We start from the raw sequence: 14,723 nt of genomic DNA, 5'->3' as shown, positions 1-14,723 counted from the left end.
AAATCCAAATAGTTTACCCTAAAATGTATTATTATTATTATTATTTTGGCTGGACGCAGTAGCACACGCCTGTGATCCCAGCACTTTGGGAGGCTGAGGCAGGTGGATCATGTGAGGTCAGGAGTTCGAGAACAGAATGACCAACACGGTGAAGCCCCGTCTCTACTGAAAATACAAAAATTAGCCAGGTGTGGTGGCAGGTGCATCCCAGCTACTCAGGAGGCTGAGGCAGGAGAATCGCTTGAACCCGGGAGGCGGAGGTTGCAGTGAGCCGAGATCACGCCACTGCACTCCAGCCTGGGCGACGGAGCGAGACTCTGTCTCAAAAAAAAAAGAAAAGAAAAAATGTATTTTCTTAACACGTTTTGAAACGACCCCACCAAGCCATCGTTTGTGGGGCAAATTTGCATCCATTGAGAATCTCCTTTCTTTTCTAGTTCTTTTCCAGACTTAAGAGAGATAAACTAAGACTCTGACAACTTTCAGGTCCTCAAAGAGGCATTTTCCTCCATTCTGTCTAAAGGCTGCTATCTGGATAATTCATCCACGTGGTAAGAATCTTAGCTTCCACAAACCCCCTTAATTTTAACTCAAGCGTTTCTTCCAAGTCTTTAACTCTTTCAACCAACTGCCAATCAGAAAAATCTCTGAGGCCAGGCGCGATGGCTCACGCCTGTCATCCTATCCCTTTGGGAGGCCGAGGCAGGTGGGTCACCTGAGGTCGGGAGTTGGAGACCAGCCTGGTCAACATGGTGAAAACCCGTCTCTACTGAAAATAAAGAAATTAGTAGTTAGGTGTGGTGGCAGGTGCCTGTAATCCCAGCTACTTGGGAGGCTGAGGCAGGAGAACTGCTTGAACCTGGGAGGCGGAGCTTGCAGTGAGCCGAGATGGTGCCACTGCACCTGCAGCCTGGGCGACAAGAGCAAAACTCCATGTGAAAGAAAGAAAGAGAAAGAAAGAAAGAAAGAAAGAAAGAAAGAAAGAAAGAAAGAAAGAAAGAAGAAAGAAAGAAAGAAAGAAAGAGAGAGAGAAAGAGGGAGAGAGGGAGGGACAAAGAAAGAAGAAAGTGAGGGAGGAATGAAGGGAGGAAGGAAGAAAGAAAGAAAGGAAGGGAGGAAGGAGAAGAAAAGAAAGGAAAGGAAAAGAAAAGAAAGAAAGAAAGAAACAGAAAGAAAGGAGAGACAGAAGGAAGGAAGAGAGAAAGAAAGAAAGGAAGGAAGAAAGAAAGAGAAAGAAGGAAAGAAAGAAAGGAAGGAGAGACAGAAGGAAGGAAGGAATGAAGGAAGGAGAAGGGAAGAGAAGGGAAGGGAAGTGAAAGGGAAAGAAGAGAAAGAAAAGAAAGAAAGAAAGAGAAAGATAGAAAGAAACAAGAGAGAGAAAGAACGAGAAACAAGAAAGAAAGAGAAAAGAAAAGGAAGAAAGGAAGGAAGGAAGGGGAAGGGAAGAGAAGGGAAGAGAAGGGAAGGGAAGGGAAAGGGAAAGAAGAGAAAGAAGGAAAGAAACAAAGAAAGAAAGAAAGCAGAGAAAGCAGACAAAGCAGAGAAAGAAAAGAAAGAAAGAAGGAAGAAAGGAGAAAAAGAAACAGGAATATGGAAAAGAAAACAGGGAGAGACAGTGGGAAGACAGCCGGAAGGGGCCCTGTCCTTTCCCGGGGCCCTGGCCGGCCGTGTGTGTGATGCCAAATTGAAACAGGGCTGCAGCCCCGTCCTGCATGGAAAGTGACTGAGAGATCTGTCAGGCCCCGTGTGCGCATTTGATCTGCAGAAAGATTGAATTAGGCAGGGGATTAGAGTGAGGAACGTTGTGATGCTTGCCGTTGTGAAAACAAATGTCAGGTAGGCGTTCATTAGGCGGGCTGGGAGCCAGCCAGGGCTGTAGGAAGCATATTTATAGCCCACGAGGACACAGCGTTTGACCTTGTCCTGTTGGAAGAAGCAGGGAGGTGGGGCGGATCCCAGGAGTTGATTTGTATGGCAGTGGCAATGAGCGGGTCGGGGGCTGTTTGTTGAACGTCTCTGTGGGCTTCGGGCTGCAGGGTTCTTTTGTTGCTGGTGTGCGTGTCATCTCATGCGTGCATATGAGCACACAGCGTGGGTACACGTGCATGCACACGTACACATGTGCACACAGCGTGGGTACACGTGCATGCACACGTACACGTGTGCACACAGCGTGGGTACACGTGCTTGCACACGTACACATGTGCACACAGCGTGGGTACACGTGCATGCCTGGGAGGTGGTACATGCAGATTTTGTCTTTGCTAGATTGTTACTCCAGCGATGCACAATCTTTCACACGTGTGCAATCATGCGAATATGCACACTCAGGCATGCACACGCAGTGTGGATACACATGCCTGCCTGGCAGGAGGCATATAGCAGATTTATTCTTTGCTAGGTTCTTGCTGTGGCCATGCACATGTGCACACACACACACGTATGCACACACAGTGAGGTTACCAATGCATTCTTGGGAGGAGGTATATGCAGATTTCCTCTCTGCTAGATTCTTGGTCCAGCAATGCACTAGCTCTCACATGTGGGTAGTCATGCAAACATGCACATACATACATGCACACACATGCACACACAGTGTGGACATATATGCATGCCTGGGAGGAGGTATATGCAGATTTATTCTTTGCTAGGTTCTTGCTGTGGCCATGCACAAGCTCTCACAAGTGTGCACTCATGCAAACATGCACACACACGCATGCACACACTTGCACACACAGTCCGGATATACATATGCATACCTGGGAGGTGACACGTGCTGATTTCCACTTGACTAGATTCTTGCTATTATTGTATAGATGCCCTCACATGTGTGTACTCATGCAAACATGCACACATATGCATGCACACACAGTGTGGACACACATGCATGCCTGGAGGAGGCATATGCAGATTTATTCTTTGCTAGGTTTTTGCTGTGGCCATGCACAAACTCTCACGTGTGTGTGAGCTCATGCACACATGTGCACACACACACACATATGCACATGCATGCACACACAGTGTGGTTACCCATGCATTCTTGGGAGGAGGTATATGCAGATTTCTTCTCTGTTAGATTCTTCATCCAGCCATGCGCAAGCTCTCACACGTGTGTAGTCATGCAGAAATGCACATACATGCATGCACACACTTGCACACACAGTGTGGATATATATGCATGCCTGGGAGGAGGTATATGCAGATTTATTCTTTGCTAGGTTCTTGCTGTGGCCACGCACAAACTCTCACGTGTGTGTGCGCTCATGCACACATATGCACACACACACACATGGACATACATGCACACACAGTGTGGTTACACATGCATTCTTGGGAGGAAGTATATGCAGATTTCTTCTCTGTTAGATTCTTCGTCCAGCCATGGGCAAACTCTCACATGTGTGTAGTCATGCAGAAATGCACACACACGCATGCACACACTTGCACACACAGTCCAGATATACATATGCATACCTGGGAGGTGGCACGTGCTGATTTCCACTTGACTAGATTCTTGCTGTTATCGTACAGATGCTCTCACATGTGTGTACTCATGCAAACATGCACACATATGCATGCACACACAGTGTGGACACACATGCATGCCTGGAGGAGGCATATGCAGATTTATTCTTTGCTAGGTTCTTGCTGTGGCCATGCACAAACTCTCACACGTGTGTGCACACAGTGTGGTTACACATTTATGCCTGGGAATTGGCACCTGCTAATTTTCTCTTTGCTAGATTCTTGCTGTGGCCATGCAGAAGCTCTCACGTGTGTGTGCAGTCAGGCAAACACACACACACACACACACACACATGCAGTGTTTCTATGCATGACTGACTGGGAGGAGGAAATCCAGGTGAAATGTCTCTTTGCTTTGTGATACCCTCCAAGCTCCATCTTGACCAGACACCTGACCTCAGTCAAATCCAGGAAAATTGTAAATTGGGCCAACCCTCAAGGGGGATCTTGTTTTTATCCAGCTGACAACTACCATGTACGTGTTTACTTGTTTGTAAGCATATTTTCCTTTCTCTTTCTTTCTTTCTTTCTTTCTTTCTTTCTTTCTTTCTTTCTTTCTTTCTTTCTTTCTTTCTTTCTCTTTCTTTCTTTCCTTCTTTCTTTCTTTTCTTTCTTTCTGTTTCTTTCTCTCCTTTCTTTCCTTCTTTCTTTTCTTTCTTTCTCTTTGTTTCTTTGTTTCTTTCTCTTTCTTTCTTTCTCTCTCCTTCTTTCTTTCTCTCTTTCTTTCTTTTCTTTCTTTCTTTGTTTCTTTCTTTCTTTGTTTCTTTCTTTCTTTTCTTTTCGTTCTTTCTTTCTTTCTTTCTTTCTTTCTTTCTTTCTTTCTTTCTTTCTTTCTGTTTCTTTCTTCCTCTCTCCTTTCTTTCTTTCTCTTTCTTTCTTTCTTTCTTTCTTTCTTTCTTTCTTTCTTTCTTTCTTTCTTTCTTTCTTTCTTTCTTTCTTTCTTTCTGTTTTTGAGACACGGTTTCAGTCTATCACTGGGGTGAAAGTGGCACCATCGTGGCTCACTGCAACCTCCGCCTCCCAGGTTCAAGCGATTCTCCTGCCTCAGCCTCCTGAGTAGCTGGGATGACAGACATGTACCACCGTGCCCGGCTAATTTTTGTGTTTTTAGTAGAGACGGAGTTTTCACCATGTTGGTCAGGCTAGTCTTGAACTCCTGACCTCAGGTGACCCACCTGCCTAGGCCTCCCAAAGTGCTGGGATGACAGGCCTGAAGAACTGTGCACGGCCTATTTTTAAATTCTTATAGATTTAAGGGGTTTAAGTGCAATTTTGCTGCATGTGTAGACTGCAGAATGGTGAACTCAGAGCTTTTACTGTATCCATCACCCAAATAGTGTATATTGTACCCATTAGATAACATCTCAACCCTCCGCTGCAGCCTCCTGAGTAGCAGGGATTACGGGTGTGTGCCACCACGCCCGGTTACTTTTTGTATTTTCTTTCTTTTTTTTTTTTTTTTAATTTTTAGAAGAAACAGGGTTTCACCGTGTTGGCCAGGCTGGTCTTGAACTCCCGACCTCAGGTGGTCTGCCCGCCTCGGCCTCCCAAAGTGCTGGGATGACAGGCGTGAGCCCCTGTGCCCGGCCGCAGGTGTCTTTTTGATAGAAAGAGTTGTTTTCCTTTGGATAGATACCCAGCAGTGGAATTGCTCGATTGAAGGGTAGTTCTACTTTTAGTTCTTTGAGAAATCTCCAGGTGTGTAAAACAAACAGCTCTGCTATTGCCTCTGGCCTGAGGTTTGGAATGTTTGGGGCGGGCAGGGGGAGAAAAATGGTGCAGACGCTTCACACTGGCCCCAGCCAGCCTGATGATATCCTATCGCACCTGCCAGGGGCCTTGTGGGGACTCCCCGCTGCTAACAAGCATGGCTCATTTAGCATGCAAATGTTCCTTGGAGAATCGAGCTATCCATCACTGGCCCTTCTGCCAGGACCTGACCCCTCCTTTCCTCCCCTCCCCCCGCCATGGTCTCCAGTCGCAGGCGGTCTTATCTTAACACACATCGGCTGGGCTGGGCTGGCAGCGGGGAGCTCAGTGTGGTGAGGCCCAGAATGAAGTGTATGTTATGTTAAGGGCTTTCTTTTAGAAAAAAAACTGTGAAATCTCTCACAAGATCCATTCTGGTACATTGGACATAGCAGCTCTGTGGGGTCCTGAACTGGTTCATGGAGGAGGGAGGGAGGAAGAGAGGGAAGGAGAGAAGGAGGGAAGGAGGGAGGGAGGGAAGGAAGGAAGGAAGGAAGGAAGGAAGGAAGGAAGGAAGGAAGGAAGGAAGGAAAGGAGGGAGGGAGGGAGAGACAGAGGGAGGGAGCGAGGGAGGGAAGCAAGGAAGGAAGAAAAGAAGGAAGGAAGAAAGGAAGGAAGAGAGGGAGGGAAAGAAGGAAGGAAGGAAAGAAGGAAGGAAAGAAAGAAGGAAGGAAGGAAGGGAGGGAGGAAGGGAGGGAGGGAGGGAGGAAGGGAGGGAGGGAAAGAACAAAGGAAGGAAGGAAGGGAGGGAGGGAGGGAAAGAAGGAAGGAAAGAAGGAAGGGAGGAAGGAGGGCAGGAAGGGAGGGAGGGAGTAAAGCAGGAAGGGAGGGAGAGAAAGAAGGAAGGAAGGAAGAAAAAAGAAAGAAGAAAGAGAGGGAGAAAGGAAAGACGAAGAATGGAAGGAATGAAGGAAGGAGAGAAGGAAGGAAGGAGAGATGGAGAAGAAAAAAAGGGAGGGAGGAAGAGAGGAAGAAAGAAGGGAGGAAAAGGAGGGAGGACAGGAGGAGGGAAAAGTAAGAAAGGAAAGAAAGGAGGAAAAGAAGGAAGAAGAAAGGAGAGAGGGAAGGACAGAAAGAGGGAGAGAGAGAAAGCAAGAAAAAACCACTATCTATCTATCCTATCAATGTCTGATGTATCTATTAATCATCTCTCTGTCATCTGTTTATCATATATCAACCTGTCTGATTTATCTTTCAATCATCTACATATCTGTCTTATCTATCTATTCATCTTATCTGTCTATTCATCTTATCTATGTATCTATTACCATCATGTATCTATGTATCTATGTATCTCTCATCTATCTTCTATACATCTATACACCTAAGTATCTATTACCATTCTATTATCTATCTATTATTCTATCTATCATCTATACACCTAAGTATCTATCTATTACCATCACCTATCTTCTATCTATCTATCTATCTATCTATCTATCTATCTATCTATCATCTATCTATCATCTCTCTATCTTCTATCTCTCTATCATCTATCTTCTATCTATCTATCACCTATGCATCTATCTATGTATCTATCATCTATTTTATCTATACATCTATCTCTCTATCAACTATCATCCACCTATATGTCCATTTTGTATTATGGCGCGATACACGTAACATAAGGTTTACCTTTTAACAACTTTACAATGTACAGTTCAGTGCCACGAAGTCCATTCCCAACGTTGGGCCACCATCACCACTATCTCCTTTGAAAACATTCTCATTAGATTGCACGGAACGGACACCAGGTGACGCCTGCTTAGTCAGAGAACAGACGTTGGTTCCGCAAGGGGCTGGGGCTCAGGACAATGGCGGGCAGAGCATGGCCAGGAAGGCTGTCTTCAGCCTCCAACCCCAGCCCGTCTCTGCCATTTGCATCTCTGACTTGTTGGAAGAGGGGTTGACTGACGGATGGCTGCTTATCATCTCTCCTCTTGGATTACAGCCCTTCCTCTGGTTCAACCTCTCTCTCTCTCTCTCTGTCTCTCTGTCTCTCTGCTTCTGTCTCTGTACCAACCATCCAGCCACTGCTCTCTCTCTCTGACCCCCACGGTGGATGCCACACCCCACCCCACCCCACATTTCCAAACACACACAGAAGAGTCTCGCTAGTCAAAGTCTCGCTATTCAAAGTGATGCTGAAACTCTATGTCTATTTCCAAATCGTCAGGAGAGGGAATCTGGGGGAGGTTGACTCAGAGATCTGGGATCACAGGGCAGGGGTGTGACGGAGGGAGGGAGGAAGAAGGAAGGAAGGAAGGAAGGAGGGAGGGAGGGAAGGAAGGAAGGAAGGAAGAAATGAAAGAAAGAAAGAAGAAAGAAAGAAAGAGAGAGAGAGAAAGAAAGAAAGAAAGAAAGAAAGAAAGAAAGAAAGAAAGAAAGAAGGAAGGAAGGAAAGAAGGAAGGAAAGAAAGAAAGAAGGAAGGAAGGAAGGAAGGAAAGAAGGAAGGAAGGAGAGAAAAAAGAAAGAAAGAAAGAAAAAGAAAGAATGAAAGAAAGAAAAAGAAAGAATGAAAGAAAGAAGGAAGGAAGGAAGGAAAGAAAGGAGAAAGAAAGAAAAAGAAAGAAAGAAAAAGAAAGAATGAAAGAAAGGAAAAGAAGAGAGAAAGAAAGAAAGAAAGAAAGAAAGAAAGAAAGAAAGAAAGAAAGAAAGAAAAGAAAGAAAGAAAGAAAGAAAAAGAAAATCAAGGCATTAAGATTCCCTCACTATCAAGAACATGGATCTATTTCTTATGCTGGTGATGGGGAGAAAGTGACAGCTGGTCATTGAACGGACGGATCCCTGATTTCTCAGAGTCCCTGTTACCTTCTGAGTCCCAGGCTCTCATTTCACAGAGGAAACTACTAGAAACGGGACGGCCGTGGGCCTGGGATGGCCCGCTGGTGAGTAGCCGAGTCGGGTTCCTACGGTGCAGGTACCTGGCCCACAGGTGCAGGCCGTTAGGTGATGTCACAGGGAAGCAACCGGCCTTGGGCGGTGGTACCTGGGCCTCCACAGTGTGCTGACCACCCCCACATTTTGCAGAAATCCTGTAAGCTCGAAACTCGAAGAAACCTGAAAGGCAGGTTTCATCCGTGGCTTTCATCCAGAAAGGGCAGGTGCACGGTGAGTCCCATGTGTGTCTGCAGCTGGACAAGGACCGTTTGATTTTTCTGTTTCAACACACAGGCCAATGTGGAGGCTTGAAGGTCCGTAGCTAAGATGAGGGTGGGTGTGGCTGGTGCAGGTTCCTCACCTGATTCCATCTCCTGACTCTGCCTTTTCTGTACCTGGCCAGTGTCATGTGAAGACACCACCAAACAGGTTTAGTGACAGTCATAAAGGTTTTTAATCACCTGGGTGCAGGCGGGCTGAGTCCGAAAAGAGAGTCAGCGAAGGGAGAGAACGGTGGGGCCGTTTTATAGGATTTGGGTGGGTAAAAGGGAAATTCCAGTCCAAGGGGGGCTGTTCTCCGGTGGGCAGGAGTGGGAAGGTGAACCCGGCCCACGGTCAACGTCCGTGGATCCTTCCCGGTCGACGCGCTGGCAGTCCCAGCGGCTGGAAGTTCGTGTTCCTAATTTCTGCTTCTCACCGTAGTTAATAAATCAGAATGCAGATGAGACACTCATGGTTAATTTTCCGCAGCAAGAGCCCGGAACGTCGGAGCCCATGAACCGCAGGAAGTCTCGGGCTGTGAATTGTTTGATGCTGACAAGTCCAACAGCTTAGAAATCATAATTATAAGTTACACGTGGCTGAGGGGCTGTTCTCCTGACATAAAACTAATTTCATGTTTTTATTCATACTGTGTGAGAGAAGAGAGGGGAAGGGGGCTGGCCTCGGAGGGGGCGCTCCTGCAGATATCACAAGCCCTGTCTCGCAGCCTTAACGAGATCAGACGGCCTGCTTCCTCCTTTGTCACTATCTGACTTGCCTTGAGGGGCTCTTGAGGACTTGGTGGAGGCTGTCCCTGCTTCCCCCGCCCCCCCGAGAGTGCACCTGTGAGGACGTGGCCGACCCAGAGGGACTTCACCGACGGGCGACCACATTTGCCCCCAGCACTGTGGCTCCAACATACCTCCACGTCCAGACCCAGGCCCTGTCTGTAGAAGTCCCCTGGGGCTACCATAAAAAAAAAAATGACCACAAACTGAGGTTGGAGGGGGCCTGAAGCAGCCGAAATAAGCTTCTCTGCTTGTCCAGGAGGCCAGGAGGCTGCGATGAAGGGGTCTGTGGGGTTGGTTCCTTCTGGAAACTGTGATAGCTTATTCACGTCATGCCTTGCTCTTATGTTCTGGTGACCCCAGCCATCTTCGGTGGCCCTTGGTTTGCAGACGCGTCTTTCCAGTCTCTGCCGTCACCTTCACTGTGGTCTTGACGGCCGTGTGTGTTTTCACAAACTCTCTCGTCTCTTTTATGGTGAGTCTAGTCATTAAGGTCCATCCAAACCCAGGATGACCTCCTAGTCACGTACCTCTTAACCTATGTACGCCCAAGGTTGCAAATTTTTAGAATTTTTGCAGTCAGACCTTGATGATGACGTTGGGGAGTAGGAGATAAAGAACTTCCACATGCCTAGAGTTCCAAAAATGGAACACTAGGCATAAATGAGTGTTTACATCTGCAAAGATCCTATTTCCAAGTCAGGTCCCCTTTGCAGATACCATGGTTAGAAATGGAGCATATCAGCCGGGCGCGGTGGCTCACGCCTGTCATCCCAGCTCTTTGGGAGGCCGAGATGGGCAGATCACGAGGTCAGGAGATCGAGACCATCCTGGCTAACACGGTGAAACCCCGTCTCTACTAAAAATACAAAAAACTAGCTGGGCGTGGTGGTGGGCGCCTGTAGTCCCAGCTACTCGGGAGGCTGAGGCAGGAGAATGGCGGGAACCCGGGAGGTGGAGCTTGCAGTGAGCTGAGATCATACCTCTGTACTGCAGCCTGGGCAAGAAGAGTGAAACTCAGTCTCAAAAAAAATAAAAAATAAAATAAAAATAAAAAATATATATACATGTTAGCCAGGCATGGTGGCACATGCCTGTAGTCCCAGCTACTCAGGAGGCTGAGATGGGAGGATTGCTTGAATATAGGAGTTCAAGGCTACAATAAGCCATGATAGTGCCACTGCATTCCAGCCTGGGCAACAGAGTGAGACCTCCATCTCGAAGAAGAAGAAGAAAGAAGAAGAAGAAGAAGAAGAAGAAGAAGAAGAAGAAGAAGAAGAAGAAGAAGAAGAAGAAGAAGGAGGAGGAGGAGGAGGAGGAGGAGGAGGAGGAGGAGGAGGAGGAGGAGGAGGAGGAGGAGGAGGAGGAGGGCTGGGTGCGGTGGCTCACGCCTGTAATCCCAGCATATTGGGTGGCTGAGGCAGGTGGATCACAAGGTCAGGAGTTTGAGACCAACCTGGCCAACATGATGAAACCCCGTCTCTACTAAAAATACAAAAATTAGCTGGGCACGGTGGTGGGCACCTGCAATCCCAGCTACTCGGGAGGCTGAGGCAGGAGAATGGCGGGAACCCGGGAGGCGGACCTTGCAGTGAGCTGAGATCGGGCCACTGCACTCCAGCCTGGGTGACAGAGCAAGACTTCATCTCATAAATAAATAAATAAATAAATAAATAAATAAATAAATAAAATCAAATCAAATAAAAAGAGATTTATGGCACCAGTGCTGGTGTAAAGGAGAAGATGGAGGGTCAGGATGGAAAAGTCCTAGGTACCGATCTAGAGTAGAGGAGGAGAGTGTCTTCAAGGCTCTTCCTTGAAGACACTTCCAGCTACTCAGGAGGCTGAAGCAGGAGCATCGCTTGAACCTGGGAGGCGGAGCTTGCAGTGAGCCCTCCAGTGTTGGTAACAGAGCAAGACTCCATCTCCAGAAAAAAGAAAAAAAGATGTGCTGGACATGCGAATATAACTTTAGGGTGTATAATATGAAGGGAAGAAGATGTGGACTAACCAATATTGCTGACGCCGTCTCACCGGTGATGGTATTATGACAGTTGTGGAAAAAGCTCTGTGTTAGGAATCAGGGTGTTAGGTCTTGATTTTGTCACAGATCTTTTTTTTTTGAGACAGAGTCTCGCTCTGTCACCCAGGCTGGAGTGCAGTGGCACGATCTTGGCTCACTGCAAGCTCCACCTCCTGGGTTCATGCCATTCTCCTGCCTCAGCCTCCCGAGTAGCTGGGACTACAGGTGCCCACCACCACGCCTGGCTAATTTTGTCACAGACTTCTTGATGTGACCTTGAGAAATTACTGGATGTAGCCGGGTGCAGTGACTCACACCTGTAATCCCAGTACTTTGGGAGACCGAGGGGAGTGGATCACCTGAGCTCAGGGGTTTGAGACCAGCCTGGCTGACCAGGCAAAACCCTGTCTCTAGAAAAAATATACAAAACTAGCTTGATGTGGTGGTGTGTGCCTGTAATCCCAGGTACCCGGGAGGCTGAGGTGGGAGAATTGCTTCAACCTGGGAGGCGGAAGTTGCGGTGAGCTGAGATGGCACCATTGCGCTCCAGCCTGGGCGACAAGAGGGAAACTCCATCTCAAAACAAACAAACAAACAAAAAATAAATCGTTGGATGTTTCTTCCTTCAATTGAGGGCCTTGGTAATAAACAGGAAAAGACGGGTGAAAACCACAAAGTAAAGTCACCACACTTTCACCTGAATGGCTAAAATGAAAACGATACGGTAGTACACACTGACAAGGTCAGGGAGCAACTGGAACGCCTCGATGCGGAAAGTGTAATTGACGTGAACATTTGGGAAAACCATGTGATTGCATCTACTAAAGTAAGGCATGGTCTATACCCCTAGCAATTCTGCCTCTAGGTACGGGTCTAGCAAAAAAGCATCCACAGGCACTCACCCAAAACACGTTGCGAGAACGTTCATGGTGGTGTACGCATGTTCTCACTCGTAAGTGGGAGTTGAACAATGAGAATACATGGACACAGGGAGAGGAACATCACACACTGTGGCCTGTTTGGGGTTGGGGGAAAAGGAGAGGGGAAGCATTAAGACAAACACGTGATGCATGCAGGGCTTAGAGGATGGATTGATGAGTGCAGCAAACCGCCATGGCACGTGTATACCTGTGTAACAAACCTGCACATTCTGCATGTATCTTTAATAACTTTAACAACTTTTTTCTTTAATAACTTTTTTACTTTAATAACTTAAAGTAAAATAAAATAAAAAAAAAAGAATGTTCATGGCAGTATAATTTGTAACAGCCGAAACTGACACCCATCCCAATATCCACAGTTGGATACATGGATTGTGGTATATTCATGCAATCACCTATCCCAAAGTAACAAGAATGAACAAAGCAGTACTGTGCCCAATAGCCTGGCTGTGGCTTTCACAAACTGAAAGTCGTGGGGGTGTGAAGAAGGAGCCGCACACACAAGACCATACGTGGAATGGGCTCAGTCCTACAAAGTTTGGAAGCAAACACACTGGTTGCTTCTAACTTCTGCTGGAAGTGAGAATAGGGGTTACCTTTGGGAGAGTGGATTAGTCCATTTTAATGCTGCTAATAGAGACATACCCAAGACTGGGTAATTTATAAAGAAAAAGAAATTTAATGGGCTCACAGTTCCACGTGGCTTTGGAGACTTCCCAATCATGGCAGAAGCAAAGGAGGGGAAAAGGCATGTCTTACATGGCGGCGGTCAAGAGACAAGAATCACAGCCAAGTGAAAGGGGTTTCCTCTTAGGAAACCATCAGCTCTTGTGAGACTTATTCACTATGATGAGAGCAGTATGGGGGATACGGCCCCCACGATTCAAGTATCTCCCACTGGGTCCCTCCCACAATACGTGGAAATGACGGGAACTACAATTAAAGATGAGATTTGGGTGGGGACGTAGCCAAACCACAGTAGAGGGAGAGTGACCAGGATGGCATGTGTGTCTGTTTGTTCTTTCCGTTTCTGTCCCTGGGTGGTTGATATCTCAGTGTTTGTCACATAGTCACAAGAAAATGGGGTCTGATGGGTTGCTGGACTTTTCTTTGGAGGGACCCCTAACTTGAGTTAGTGCTCTAACCATTCTGATTTCTCTGTTGTCTTACAGGGCTTCTGTGCACCCTGCATTCATGAACCATCGAGGAGACGTAAGTCACAGATTCTTCTTTCAGAAGCCTTGCTCTTGTAGGTGGGGCACGTGGAGAATTGCTAGTTTTAGATTTTACTTTTGAGCGGTGGCTCACGCCTGTCACCCCAGCACTTTTAGGAGGCCGAGGTGGGTGGATGGTGAGGTCAGGAGTTCAAGACCAGCCTGGCCAGCGTGGTGAAACCTCATGTCTACTAAAAATACTAAAATTAGCCGGACGTGGTGGTGGGCGCTTGTCATCCCAGCTACTCGGGAGGCTGAGGCAGGAGAATGGCTTGAACCCGGGAGGCGGAGGTTGCAGTAAATCGAGATCATGCCACCGCACTCCAGCCTGGGCAGAAGAGTGAGACTCCGTCTCAAAAATAAATAGATCAATAAATAAATAAATAAAAGTTTTGATATGAGGGCTTATAAAAAAATCTTGGCAGGGCGTGGCGGCTCACGCCTGTCATCCTAGCACTTTGGGAGGCTGAGGCAGGTGGATCACAAGGTCAGGAGTTCGAGACCAGCCTGGGCAATATGGTGGAACCCCGTGTCTACTAAACATAAAAAAAAATTAGCCGGGCGTGGTGGCGAGTGCCTGTCGGCCCAGCTACTCGGGAGGCTGAGGCAGGAGAATCGTTTGAACCGGGGAGGTGGAGCTTGCAGTGAGCCGAGATCGCGCCACCACACTCCAGCCTGGGCGACAGAGCCAGACTCCGTCTCAAAAATAAATAAATAAAAATGAAAATAAATAAATAAATAAATAAATGAATAAATAAGTTTTGGGATGAGGGTGTGTGTATATATATGTGTATGTGTGTGTGTGTGTGTGTATATATATACACACAGTGAATAAGAACAAGAAAACCAACACGAAATGGAAGCTTGCTGCCGCATTAAATGGTGTCATTTTCCAAGTATTTCCCTCTGCCCGACTCCTCGCTATGGCTTATTTCTCTACAGTTCCCTTTTTATTTTTAGATGGATGCTACATGTCTCAGGTTTTCTGAGAGGCTCCCTGGTGTCCCCTGGAGTTGCTGGAGCTCACCTGGCAGAGACCCCCCCGCCCCGGCCCCTTCCTCATGGACAGATCCACGAAGGCTTCCCAACGACGTCCTCAAATGCCAGGTACGAAGGTGCTTTCTTAGAAAGACGCCGTGGGATACGGGTGGGAGAGCGGGTAGGGACTGAAGCTACCCTGTGGGTCTAAAGTTGAGGCCCAGAGCTTGGGCGTTCAGGCTGTTTTGGTTATTTTGACAAAGACATGTTGTCCGGAGTGGAGGAGGGAGTTCAAAGGAGCCAGGAATAGCTGGAGCAGCCGTTTCCACCTCCTGAGCCTCTTTTCTGGGTTTTTCAGGCACA

The sequence above is a fragment of the Chlorocebus sabaeus genome, chromosome X, assembly GCF_047675955.1.
Source record: "Chlorocebus sabaeus isolate Y175 chromosome X, mChlSab1.0.hap1, whole genome shotgun sequence".
In the NCBI taxonomy this organism is placed as follows: domain Eukaryota; kingdom Metazoa; phylum Chordata; class Mammalia; order Primates; family Cercopithecidae; genus Chlorocebus; species Chlorocebus sabaeus.
This window is presented reverse-complemented; position numbering follows the sequence as displayed.